Consider the following 12,278-nt stretch of genomic DNA (forward strand, 5'->3'; position numbering starts at 1 on the left):
ATGAAGGTTAAACATGTGTAAGGAGATGTCCTCAACACCAATAAACACTCTCAATTGGTACATTAAGCCACTTTCGCCACGTCTAACATAAGATTTTAATTTCATATCTCTGATTTACCTCTTGCATTGCTTGTCTCTGGGTAATAACCGCAATGGCAGTTTCTTGTACGACACTTTGGCACTGGCATGAAGGACATCAATTGGGTAGCAGGTGTCCTTCATGCGGTTTCCTCTCAACTTGTATAAGGGGAATGAATAAAAATCTGCATCAATTTGCCTTTATCAATTTTTGATGGGGCAGGAATATGCGTGTGAGAGGACACAATTTGAAAATTGTGTAAAAAGTACCTGGAACAGGATGTCCGCGACGATGTGGAGTGGCTCCCCTAATGCTCTCTCGCGCACGGAAATGCGAGGCTTTCCTCTTCTTCTCAGCAAAGAGAGGCCACGCGGTGTAAATCAGAGAAGAGTAAAAAATAATACAAACGACTGTACATCTTTTTCGTTTTGCCGTTCTGAAATTAAATTATATTGCCTCGCCGTATATTTGCTTCCCATTTTATTATTCAATTTACTCCCCTGCACACCGCCGGTGAGCCACCCCCTTTGCCGCAGATCCCGAGACATTCCATTTCCATCTGCCTGCGGACCATAAATGGCTCAGGGGGTGGGAAATTGTAAAAGTTTTAATTCGTAAAATAAATACCTCCCCTCATGCGTATCACGATTCACACATGGATAAATTCCACATGGGCGACTCTTCACGCACGATCCACGCATCACCCGATGATTATGTACGTACGTATGTATGTGCAATTGGAGGACTGCGGCAGTGGCGTAGCGAGACTCGGGGTGATTTCAATTCAAGACTCCTTCAAACTGAGTTTCTGGCTGTATTCTAAGATTTGCGCTCTGATATGCTTTGACTCACATTTCCTGCTCACGGACTGTCCTTCTTAAGAGGTGTTTGTGCTGCTTGTCATGGTCGCTGCAATATAAACTTACTACGCCACTGGATTGCAGGTATGTTCGGGGTGGTGTAGGCTGTAGACGCCATATGAGTGCTTTATTTCGCAATGTGGCAAAATCTGCACAGGAGATAATAATAATGAAAGGAGACAGTGCGGACTAATTTGTACCGCCGTGAAGTGGTAATGAGGTGTAATTAGTAATAAAATTAATAAGCGTGTCGCTTATTTATCCTATATCCCATCAAGGGCGGGTGAAGTGAGTTAAAATGCGAAATACACACATCACAGGCGTGGGGAATGCGCGCACGTTACTTAATATCTCATCAAATACGCGGAATGGGGCGAAGGGAGTTTGATAAATATGCGAAACAATAAAGGCCCACACCCGAGCATTGATGTTAATTGTGAAGAAAATTTGGCGTGCTAATCGCTCTTCAGAATCAACGTGTAAACAACTTGTAGAAAGTCTCAGCACTGTGTTTATTTCCTCTATTCATCTGTCATGAAACTCTTCTTCCTCTCGATGTGCTTTTTGCCATCCCCAAAAGTATGTATCCTCGCTTGCTCGCACCGCCAACTAAGCATTGCACCGCACTCTTCAACACCCCCCAAACTCCACAGACGCCACTCAGCGTCTAAACCGTTTTTAAGGGCTGTCGAGAAAGTTTTAAAGGAACACATCGGGCTATAAACCTCTCGGGAAATTTCAAGAACTTTCCTACATTGTCTCGTACACCTGATAACGCATGCCATTTGACATTTTAAAACGGGCAAAAAAGACAATTTTAGATATCCCCAAAGTATTAGTGAAAAGTACAGAAAGCGATTTACAGTAAATAAGGAGCACTCTATGTTTCGCAACACGTGGTGTGGAATGGCGAAGCCGAAAAAAAGCAATTTTCTCCACAAGCTGAAAAGCGTGAGGAGCTATTTTTTTCTCCATTTCATGCCCAACAATGTTATGCTTAAGCAATCTTATCGGATGACTTCTGTTCACAATTTCATATTCAATTTGTGATACATATTCGCTGAAAATCCACTTTGCCGCGCTGCCACATAAAAGTTTCTCCACAGCTACCTTCCTTCTGCGCGAAATGAATAAGGCCAGACCAGCTTCACCAAACATTAACAGTTTAATTTAATTTTCATTATTTTATTTCAACGCTTAACTAAACTTTGTCCCATGAAATCGCATGATTAATTAAGGGAATTAGATTTGCAGTCAGTTTGATATTTAACAGAGATAAAAGAGACAATTTGTGAATAATGTGAAATTGCAAAGCATTTGCTGATATCCTGATAATTTCGGATAATGTCGGAGAGTATTTTTGAAATTGCTATAAATAATATTATCATCAAACATTTCACAATTACCGCATTTGTGTGGTATGAAGCAGAAATTACTATGTTGATCCTCTTGTGACATTTCCCATATATCACGTAGATGCGATGCACACAAGCGCTAATATGTACTTATCTCTTGTTAATTACCATTTACTCCTACAAAACCAACAAATTCAACTATTTATCTATCTTGATCCCCTTTTTCACGCACAGAGTGATTTAAAATTCTTCCATAGCGCCGAGTTATGTTGTTGTTATCCTTTTACATTCATTAAATAGAGGTTCCTTGCGAAAGCGACATCAGCAACCGCGTTCCACTTTATACTGATGTCATAACGAACGTATGAAGCCTGAAAAAATCCCCACAGCGCGTCGCAAAATTATCCTTAAACACCTGCTGTTATATTATTTTTATGTTAATTTAAAATTCCGTGACTACATCATACTTGTGTAAATATACAGCGTGGAGATAAAGGCCGAGAATAAGAAGAGTTTTGCTTGTATATTGTAAAAATTAGCAAATAATCTTCTACTACATTTACATATACACTGTGTCTATATGGAAATACGCCCGTCGTATAAATGAAGGTGATTGTCATGAAAATCCCATGGATAATGACGCTGAAAGCTATGCAGAAATATTTATATTAAAATTACCCAGCAGTGATTTAAAGTTTGTACTCAATTAAATTACCTTTGCTGCACTACATATTCAATGTGGACTCATTATGAATGCCGAAAGGTATTTTAAGTGACATAGTGAAAGTAATATCCTGCAATTATGTGTTAATGGAAATTACTTTGTAAATCACTCCCACGAGTAATTGCTTCACGTCTTCGGATAAATAGACAAATATACTGGAGCCAATTCCATGGTAAGAAAATTTATTTAGACCGGAAAGCTGCAGATGGAAATAGAGAAAGCTTCCCGGAAGCTTTATTTGCTGTATTCCACTTCATTCCATATTCCGGAGAGAATGTACATACACACGTACCTGTACATCATGTGCATGCATATTCATGTATTGTACAATTGAGGAAAAGAATGAGAATCTGTGTATTTCCTCTCTTTCCAAAAATTTCCTCGTAAATATACTAGGAATTATATCTTAATATCCAGACGAGCTGTCATTTTGTCAGAATTTGCAATACAATTCTTATTCAGTGGACTATCCAATTCCAAAACCAATCAATTATGTGAGAGTTGTTCACAATTTGGTACAATGCATAATGACAGTATATTGAAATTCAATGAGCTCAGGTGGGAAGCAGAGGAATGCTGGAGAATTAACCCACAAACTTTAAGTAATCAATACCTCAAACTTCAATTTTATGAGTGTCCGTAAATGACCCGTTTCTTCATGACCGTAAATTTTCAGCTGGGAACAATCTGATTCCATATGATGACTAAAGTGGCAAATTTGCCAGAGTGAAAGTGTGAAATCTAAAATTAAATTGATGAAATCACAAATTATCTGAAAAACGTGATGCTCTTTCGTAATAAGATGCAAAATTTTGACAAGTAATTCTTAACTCAATTTGTCACATTTTTACGGTAAATTTAAAGAAAAGCTCAACTTGAAAAGATTTTGCAACTCGTTCTATAATCATTTAAATTAAAATTGAAAAGTTCCCTCAATTTATTTCACATCAAACAGACATGATTATGTAGAATCACAGGAATATGCATAATAGAGTCAGGTATATAATGTGAAGAGAAGTTCATAAATCAGAGGGTGCTGAGAACTTCAGTGACTGTGAGTCTATGGGTCCACAGACAAGGAGAGGAAGGCCCGAATTAAATGCACTGCAGAAGCTTTTAAAGAACAAATATTTCACATTATGGAGCAATTTGTGTATCATTAGAATTTATTAATTTTACGCTCTCACTTCGCTTGATCGACTACCAGCCGCCTTCGGCCTCCCCAATCATATTTGACTACTGCCGCAGCTTCAAAAGCGCCAAAGACTGGTCCTCTTGAATGAATTGGGCGAAGCCCCACTCTATCTGTAATCGCGCTAAAAATCAAATGTCGCAAAATCGACTGAAATTACATCAGGGAGACTAATTATGACGAAACTTGACGAAAAAAGGGGGTAATTTTTAAGATTTTTTTTTTGGTTTCCGTCACTAAGTGATAAGCGTCAAGCCGTTTAAGTTTAACATAATTTTTGAGTACTTTGACAGTCCAGATTGAGACGTTTCCAAAAAGTGGTTATACTTTTTTGTTAATACCACAGAACCTGAGTTATGGAGGTTTCAAATTTTTGGTTAAAAATTGGGTTGGTCAGTTTGGTCACATTTCGAGTTGGTTGCGTGGCCCAGCTCACCCATAAGCTAGCCTTGGCGTTTGCTTATCACGTCCTTTCCATTGTACTCACATTCGTCTATGTACATTGCGCGAGGGGAGAACAAGAAAGCTTTCATACTTAAGAAAAATCAATTCACACTTTTTGCGAAAAAAGAAGAGATACATATAATTCTCCATTGGACGAATGGAATGAGTTGCTCGTGATTCATGTTCTTGATGTTGCTGATAAGTGGGATTAAAGGGAAAAATTTGGCACATAAGATTACACAGTGAAATGTGAAGACAGAATGTGTGTGTTGCTTGAAATTTTGCTGCAAGTCTGTTGCCAATGGAAATTATTAAAGATTTACATTCTTTCGCACTAAGATTTCGCCTCATAGAAGGCGCCTGAGAGAGCATGGAAAATTCTCTGAATCATATATAAAATACAAGTTCGGCATATCTGAGCACATTTTCTCCTCTCACCATCTCTCAAAGCTCCGCGTGAGGCGGTTTATTCCGCTCTCGATTCTCACCGAATGCTGACTGGCTGAGGAGAGCGTGAGAGCGCGAGAGCGTCGCATGATAGTATCTCCGACGCCGACGTCGGGATGCTGCTGAAAATAGCACTGCCGTGAGTGATGCTCAGTAGTCACGAAGCAGCAGCCGAGAGACGTGAAAGCGAATCCTCCGCATCGCTTTGCACAGCGAAACTTCTTTTCACACTTCTCAGTCGGAGACTTTGCACTAATTTCTAATGGAATCCCAATTCATTTGACTTTCCCGAGGGTGTGAGTGGTGCTCGGCAGGGAGACTGCCAAGGAAAGTGGGAGATTAAGGAATCTCCATACAGTGCAGGCGAGTGCGGAGTGCTCAATTATGTATATGTGAGTGAGGCAAAGTGGGAAAGTGCCACGGCGAGAGTATTTGCTCGGTAAGAATCTGGATTATGTATTTTCACAGAAAATTTTCGAAAAAAGACACCGAGAAACTCGCTCTCCCTCAGCATAACTGGCAATAAAAAGATATGTGCGGACAGTGAGAATGTAACACATTCTTTTTTCCACCTCGCTCCCTGTCGCCATGTGAATAATTCTTTGGGAAAGTTGGTTGAATGTGTGTGGATGTTTTGGGGCGAAAATCATAAATTTCAATCTAAATTTATAATAAGGCTGTGTGTTGAGTTTTGCTACACACACTCGATTCTCATCTGTCATGAATTAATATTCTTTAGGTGTGTGCATTATCCTCGTCCGTTTTTGAGTTGGTGAGACCCGAATGTGAAGTCACTGGCCATGAGGTGAACCTAGAGATTATTTCATGAATGAAGGAACTTGTAATTAGACCACCAGTGGCGTCGGTTCGTGCCAAACTTCCGTTGTAATTTAATTAAGAGATACTCTCTCTCTCTATCTCCCTCATTCCCACCTTAGCACAACATATACACTTTTCCACCACATCACCATCCACTTCCACAAGTTTATCTTGCGAAATTGTCACCCTTAAATCCACCCCCGTCACGCGCTTCACAATCCATGTACTTTTATGAGGAAGAGAAAATCAAGTTAAAATCCTATACTCGCCCAGACGAGTCCAACTATGCCGAGTGTTCATTTAAATTTGAATGGGGCTCCCATGTGCGTCCCTGTGGTGTTTGTGGTGTGTTTTTGTTACTATTCCGCTCACATTGACCCGTCAATTGGTATTATTGCTCAAGAAGCAAGAGCTTAGCCGAGGCCATCCAACAGAAAATGCTCCCAACTTGACGTCTTCTTCATATTTCTCATATTTTCCATGCTGAAGGGGAAAGGCTCCATGGAGGAGCAAAAATCCTACATTTTAGCATTTTCTGATTTAATCTCTCACCCTATATCGTGTGCGCTTATATGAAGATGTTACATAGAAAATATTCATTGGATGCTACTTGCTATGTGACACGATTTTGCAATTTTCATCATCATTTATATAAATCACGCCTCTCTCGCTGTGTTTCACGATAAGAGCACCCGGCCACCAATGTACAAATCATTGGAATGCAACAATTTACCACGAGATAAAACAAAAATATTACCCAAACTTCCAACAAAAAAACGAGAAAGTGATTTTCAGTCCTGAATCCATTATTGGACGAAATTGTTATTGATTTCACCGCAGGATTTCATGCAAATATGCAATTGATTGAAAATAAAACGTGGATTTTATTTGTTATAGTCGAAAAAGTACATTCTAAACTAAATCGGGGGAAAATTGCTGTGCACCAATTAGAAACTGGAGCAGTTGGATAGAAAGCTCTCGTAATACCGCCATGGTTTTCAATTAACATTTCGTTTGATCCGCTAAATCTTATAAAAATCCGTCTTTACGTTCGGGAATGTTAACGAGGTGGAGCCCGCATACTTATCACCCTCCATTTATTCTATCTTCCGCCAAAGATTCATCCATTTATCTTGAAAAGGATGTCATTTTTTCTAATTCGTAATCCAAACTCCCTCTCGCTTTGTGTATACAAAGTACTTGACAGCATTTCCGCGACTTTTATGGTATGTTAAAACAGTTCCAGATATTTCCCAGTCTAATTAAAAAGAAATTCCAAGAAGTTATTTCCCCAGACAACACAATATTTCCACACGATATTAATTAAAAGTTAACTTTTAATGGCACTTCAGTCGATTAAATGATATCATTGTAGCTTACATTGTTAGAGACTGGCAAGTACAATTCCACTCCTCATTTTTAAAGTACCTAGATTCCCTGAGTTATGTGCCTCGTGGAATCACATATGCTCATGCATATCTCGAGGAACATCATGCCGTTCTCAGAAATATGGAACATGCATATGTACATCACATATTATAGCGAAAAGGGAATCGTTGAAATACGCAAAATTTGCTCTAGGAATGTCGAAAATATTTAATATCTGTGGAATTAATTGCATATGCCAGTGGAATTCAGCATAACTGTGCCGCCACATGGAAATGTGGGAAGTTCCTTAATCTCACTTTGACCGCTCGTGAATGAAGCTTGAGTAAAAAGCGTGGAAAGAGATGCCTTGTTTCAATATTTCATTGTGCGATACAAGTTGTTCCTTTATTGAGTGGAAATTGCTACAGTGCACTTTAAGTTGGGTTGATTTTGCCTCATGGTAAAGGGAAAATTGTCGTACATTTCCATCCACTCTGCCTCACTTCCTGTCGATTTCCCCTCTGAATTTGTGTCGCTTTCTTTCCCTTTTGTTTTTAACCGACCTCCCCAGCTCCGCCTTTTTGTATTTCTCCAGTAACTTTTAAATATTTTGCCCTGTTTTCTCTTGAGCTCCGCTACAATTGACGTTAGAAAGAATCAAAAGACCATCGTTCTTTATATAGCAAAAACAAGATAAATATTTTATCATCATATTTCTCTCCTCTGGCTCTTTTACATGAAAATGCGGTAATACTTACAAGCACATAGAAGTGGGTGCTATTATGTTGGAGAGAACTTTCCTTAGATCAGGAGCTACTCCACTGCTGGTGAGTGGTTAGAACAAGCACTGGAGAGGGGCCAGAACAGCATGCACATCCTCTCGACGGAGTTTCACATTATTTGACAGATGAGGGGCACAGATTGAATCGTAAAAGTGCAAATAAAAGTGCTCTTTTGGCGCTTGTCTGCTGCTGTGTTGAGCCTTTTTACCACCGCATTGTCTAATGACACCATCCCCGATATTGTCCCAAAGGTAGTGCAGAGTTGAACTATTAAAATTTTCAACTCCTTGTATCACCAACTTTTTACGCCACTGCCAACGACTACATTTTATTCTCCACAATCCTCGTTTCGCGACTGAAATAATATACGTGTGCATTAAACCCCTGCCAGATCTATATAGCATTTGATATCTGAAACTTAGGGAGGGACACAGAAGGATAGAGAGACAGACGCCGTGCATGTGTATTGATGTGCAGAGAGAAATATAAACCGATGGTCCACAGTTCTGCTCGAGAAGCAGGTTGATTGCTATACATATTATGTGTGGCGGTGAAGTGAAATGGAAATCCATGGGTAAACCAACAGCGCCATTCTTATCTATGCCAATCTTTTCTCTATTTGTGCGACTTTGTTCGATCTCGCCATGACAAAAGGAATCGTGGGATTCAGAGCACATACCTTTAATCATACTCCTGCATGCATAATGACTAGAATTACCGACGACTGCTACACCAGCTAAGATAAAAGCCATCTAATTTTGCAGACAATCTCTCATCGCTCGCACACAGTATCGATTAGACTATTACAGCTTATTGCCAATTGCTCTGAAAATATTTTGAACCCCAGTACACGCTCTAATAACAGAAATCATGAAGTCCAAAATTAACGCTCCAAATCAAATATGATGTGCCACAGTGAGTTTGCTAAATTACTATACACAACCATATTATTCATCATGCATAAAACACTCGATGGGGCTCAACTCAACATATCTCATACATTTTTCATATACACAATTAATTAATAACATACATAAATGGCTATATTAAGTGGATATGAAATTGAAATGGCAGTCCTGTTGAAATTCAGCGTGTTCCATTTATGGAACCATTCCAATGCAAAATATACAACTATAATAATTGTCCTTCATCACAAGTATTAACTGTGGAAAAATGGTTTGCAAACAGTTCAAAAGCTCTCAATGCGTACTTTTTAATATTCAAAAATATTTATTGCAATGACTAATTACTCTTTTTTCTGTAATAATCCAAACGATACTGACCCAAGTAGAAAAACGCACCGGATCCGTTCACTAAATTGCTCTGCCCAAGCGCATATTGTCAGTTCTTTAAATGAAAAAGGCATGGAAAGACACAACTATTATTAATTTGATTTCTAAATATAGCTTTCGGGATGTGTTTTGAATCAAATTTGGCAGGTATTTTTTCATAAGCTGCAATAAGAATAAAAAATATACGATTCTCATCCCAATCCATAGGTTTCTATTATGAGAAATATGACGAATTTGTCCCGGTCCAAAATAAGCTCCTGAAGTTTAAGACCTGGAGGTGGAAGAGGGATAAAAAATATAATGAGAAACATCATCATAAAACTATGAGAAATGATCCAGTTCTACTGCTCTTAAAAGTTGGAATCAATACATATTTAAGTAGTTTTAAAAAGACGGTTTCATGCACATTTATCTGATTTTTATTCATGGAAAAGGGGCAGAGCAATACACCAAATTTAAAGGATGCTTTGCTTACACAGGACAACTTCTACCCCTGTCATGTTTGGTAAAAAAAAACACAGCCGACCCTTAATTTGTATGTACATATTTATTAAAAAGGATCATACTTATTACCAAACTGAATTTTCAATTTATGCTATATTAAAATCATATACTGTAGAATGTACTAAATTCATTACGACCACATATGAATAATTTAATCTATTGGATATTGTCTAAGCCTAGGCCACATATTTCGTAGAATGTGGAAGCAGCAGCTTAAATTACTTAGATATCATGCACTTGGCTCTGCTTTGTACTACGGCATGTAGGCCCCATACAATGATGACGAGCTTGATAAATTATTTAGCATATCCTCAGTCCGCCACTCTCCGAAACTGGGCGATGTGTGTTTGCTAAAAACCCTCTACACATTACTATTCATAAAATACATGTGTATATGTGTGTTCATACATTTGTGTGATGTGATTGTACAATGAAAAGAGATTAAATTATGCAGGGTGATTTTTTCTCGCGTCTCCCACGGAATTTTCTCAATAGACATGCCTGTAGCATATGAGCACCTACTGAGTTGAGTACCTATGCTATCAAATACATAATAACGGAATTGAAAATATAGATCCACGAGGTTGGATCTGTGGGGGAAAAGTACGTACGTTTCTCATTCACTCTTTGTCCTTAATTGAGTTTCATAACCCCAGCACAAATAGGATTAAAGGAAACTTTTCAATTGAAATAAATTGCAAAAGAACGAACTTTATATTAACTTTTCTAATTACGATTATGATTTTATTAGTTTCCTTTATATAGGAGAAACGCCTGCTTGTGGCACAAGAAACGAAATATTGTGTATAAGTCATTTTACCGAAATTCTCCCTTTGCTTTTCGCGCTTTTCATGGTATAACCTTGTGTATGTGTGTTTGTGTGTGTGTGTGTGTTTGCGCGCTAAAAGGCATTTTACGGGGAAAAAGTGGAATTGGAAGTGAAGAAAATGAGAAATCGATATCATGAAACTTATTGACATGCGATATTTTGGGATGAACAACAATAGGTGTGTTACCTCAGAGTCTACAAACAGTGAGGCGAATTAATAATCATTTTGACTGAAAGTTCATAAATTCTGATAACATTTCATCTGCGTTGTCTCTCTCATTCCGCACATCCTTTCATTATATGTCCATACCTATTCCTCTGCACACTATTTGCAATGGCTCTCCTCTTGAGTTGTAGGAATGACTAAAATATGAGCGAAATGACGCATTTTATCACTCTGCTCGTCGTGTGTCTGAATTAATTTGAATTCATGGAACAATAATTTTCAGATGGTGAAAGAAGAAGACAAATATGAAATTTATGAGTTTCTATTTCAACATCCATATTTTCCCTTTTTTTACAACTCCCCATTTGATTTACAAGTGTGCAATCAATCATGTAAAATTTCTTCTCGAAATTTATTAAACGGAAATAACAGACCAAATCAGATACACTTGTCATATAATGTGAGATTGAATACAACAAATTCGTATTGCCATAGAATGTTTTCTCTCCATGACGAGGGATTCTACGTCCGTAAAGAGGAAAAGACAAAAATTGGAAGGAATTGAAGGAGGAAAGACACTGTATACACATTTATGTAGTTTCCATCAGATAATATTGTTATCTCCATTTGCTTAGGTGTTGTTATATGTTTCGTGTCGTTGTGTCTACTAAACTTTACCAGCAAATTCAATTGGAGTGACAAGTTTTCCTCGGCTTTTCGACTCCTCAGCAATAATTGAACCATTCCTGAGGACATTGGAATACCTCAATTTCTGCTATTGCGCTTCATTGGATTCCACATTCGCAAATAAACACATAATACACTGCATATATATGTAATCCTGCATATGTACACACTTATGTTTTTACTCTCCATTTACCCCTAGTCAATTCCACTTTATATCACCTAATACTAATCTCGCTATCGACATCTTACAATCAGACAGAAAATTTCGCATGCCCAAGGGATGTTGCTGTTGTGGAAGATTGTAGATAATCGCATTTGAGGAATCGTCATTCCGGCAAAGCATGGAGTTTGTTCTTGAATTTCATACACTCTGTGCGGTGCTTTAAGCACACTCCAAGCCATATTTCCGTTCTGGCTGTATATGCTATGTGAACAATGTCAAAAATATTTCCGAAATATGACATGTGAGAAAGAGAGTTAAATTCCACATAATAAATATTAATGATACTTGCAAAGGAGCCTCAATTCGGCATTAGACAAATTCTTAAGAAAAAAACTTTTCCAATGTTTATAAATGTGAAAATTTTCATTCAAAGAATCATCATACATGATATCGAGAGAGCGCACAATATGATAAACAGTGGAATAGAGCAAAAAAGAGATTTCACGAAATTTCAAATGCGAGAGAATCTTCATTTTCGCTTAATTTGCATACATGTAGCGGCCCTTA

At 38.1% G+C, this 12,278-nt stretch overlaps 1 protein-coding gene across 1 annotated transcript in view; it reads left to right on the plus strand.

Annotated features, from left to right (window-relative positions):
- Window positions 1-5,259: 5,259 nt before the first annotated feature.
- Window positions 5,260-12,278, plus strand: part of LOC132261657 (neuropilin and tolloid-like protein 1) — a 32,486-nt gene continuing 25,467 nt past the window's right edge. Inside the window, exon 1 of the mRNA XM_059760556.1 lies at window positions 5,260-5,540. The gene's annotated coding sequence lies outside the window, so the exon portion shown is untranslated. The remainder of the gene's footprint in view (window positions 5,541-12,278) is intronic.

Source organism: Phlebotomus argentipes, unplaced genomic scaffold (assembly GCF_947086385.1).
Source record: "Phlebotomus argentipes unplaced genomic scaffold, Phlebotomus argentipes genome assembly contig_15, whole genome shotgun sequence".
Classification (NCBI taxonomy): domain Eukaryota; kingdom Metazoa; phylum Arthropoda; class Insecta; order Diptera; family Psychodidae; genus Phlebotomus; species Phlebotomus argentipes.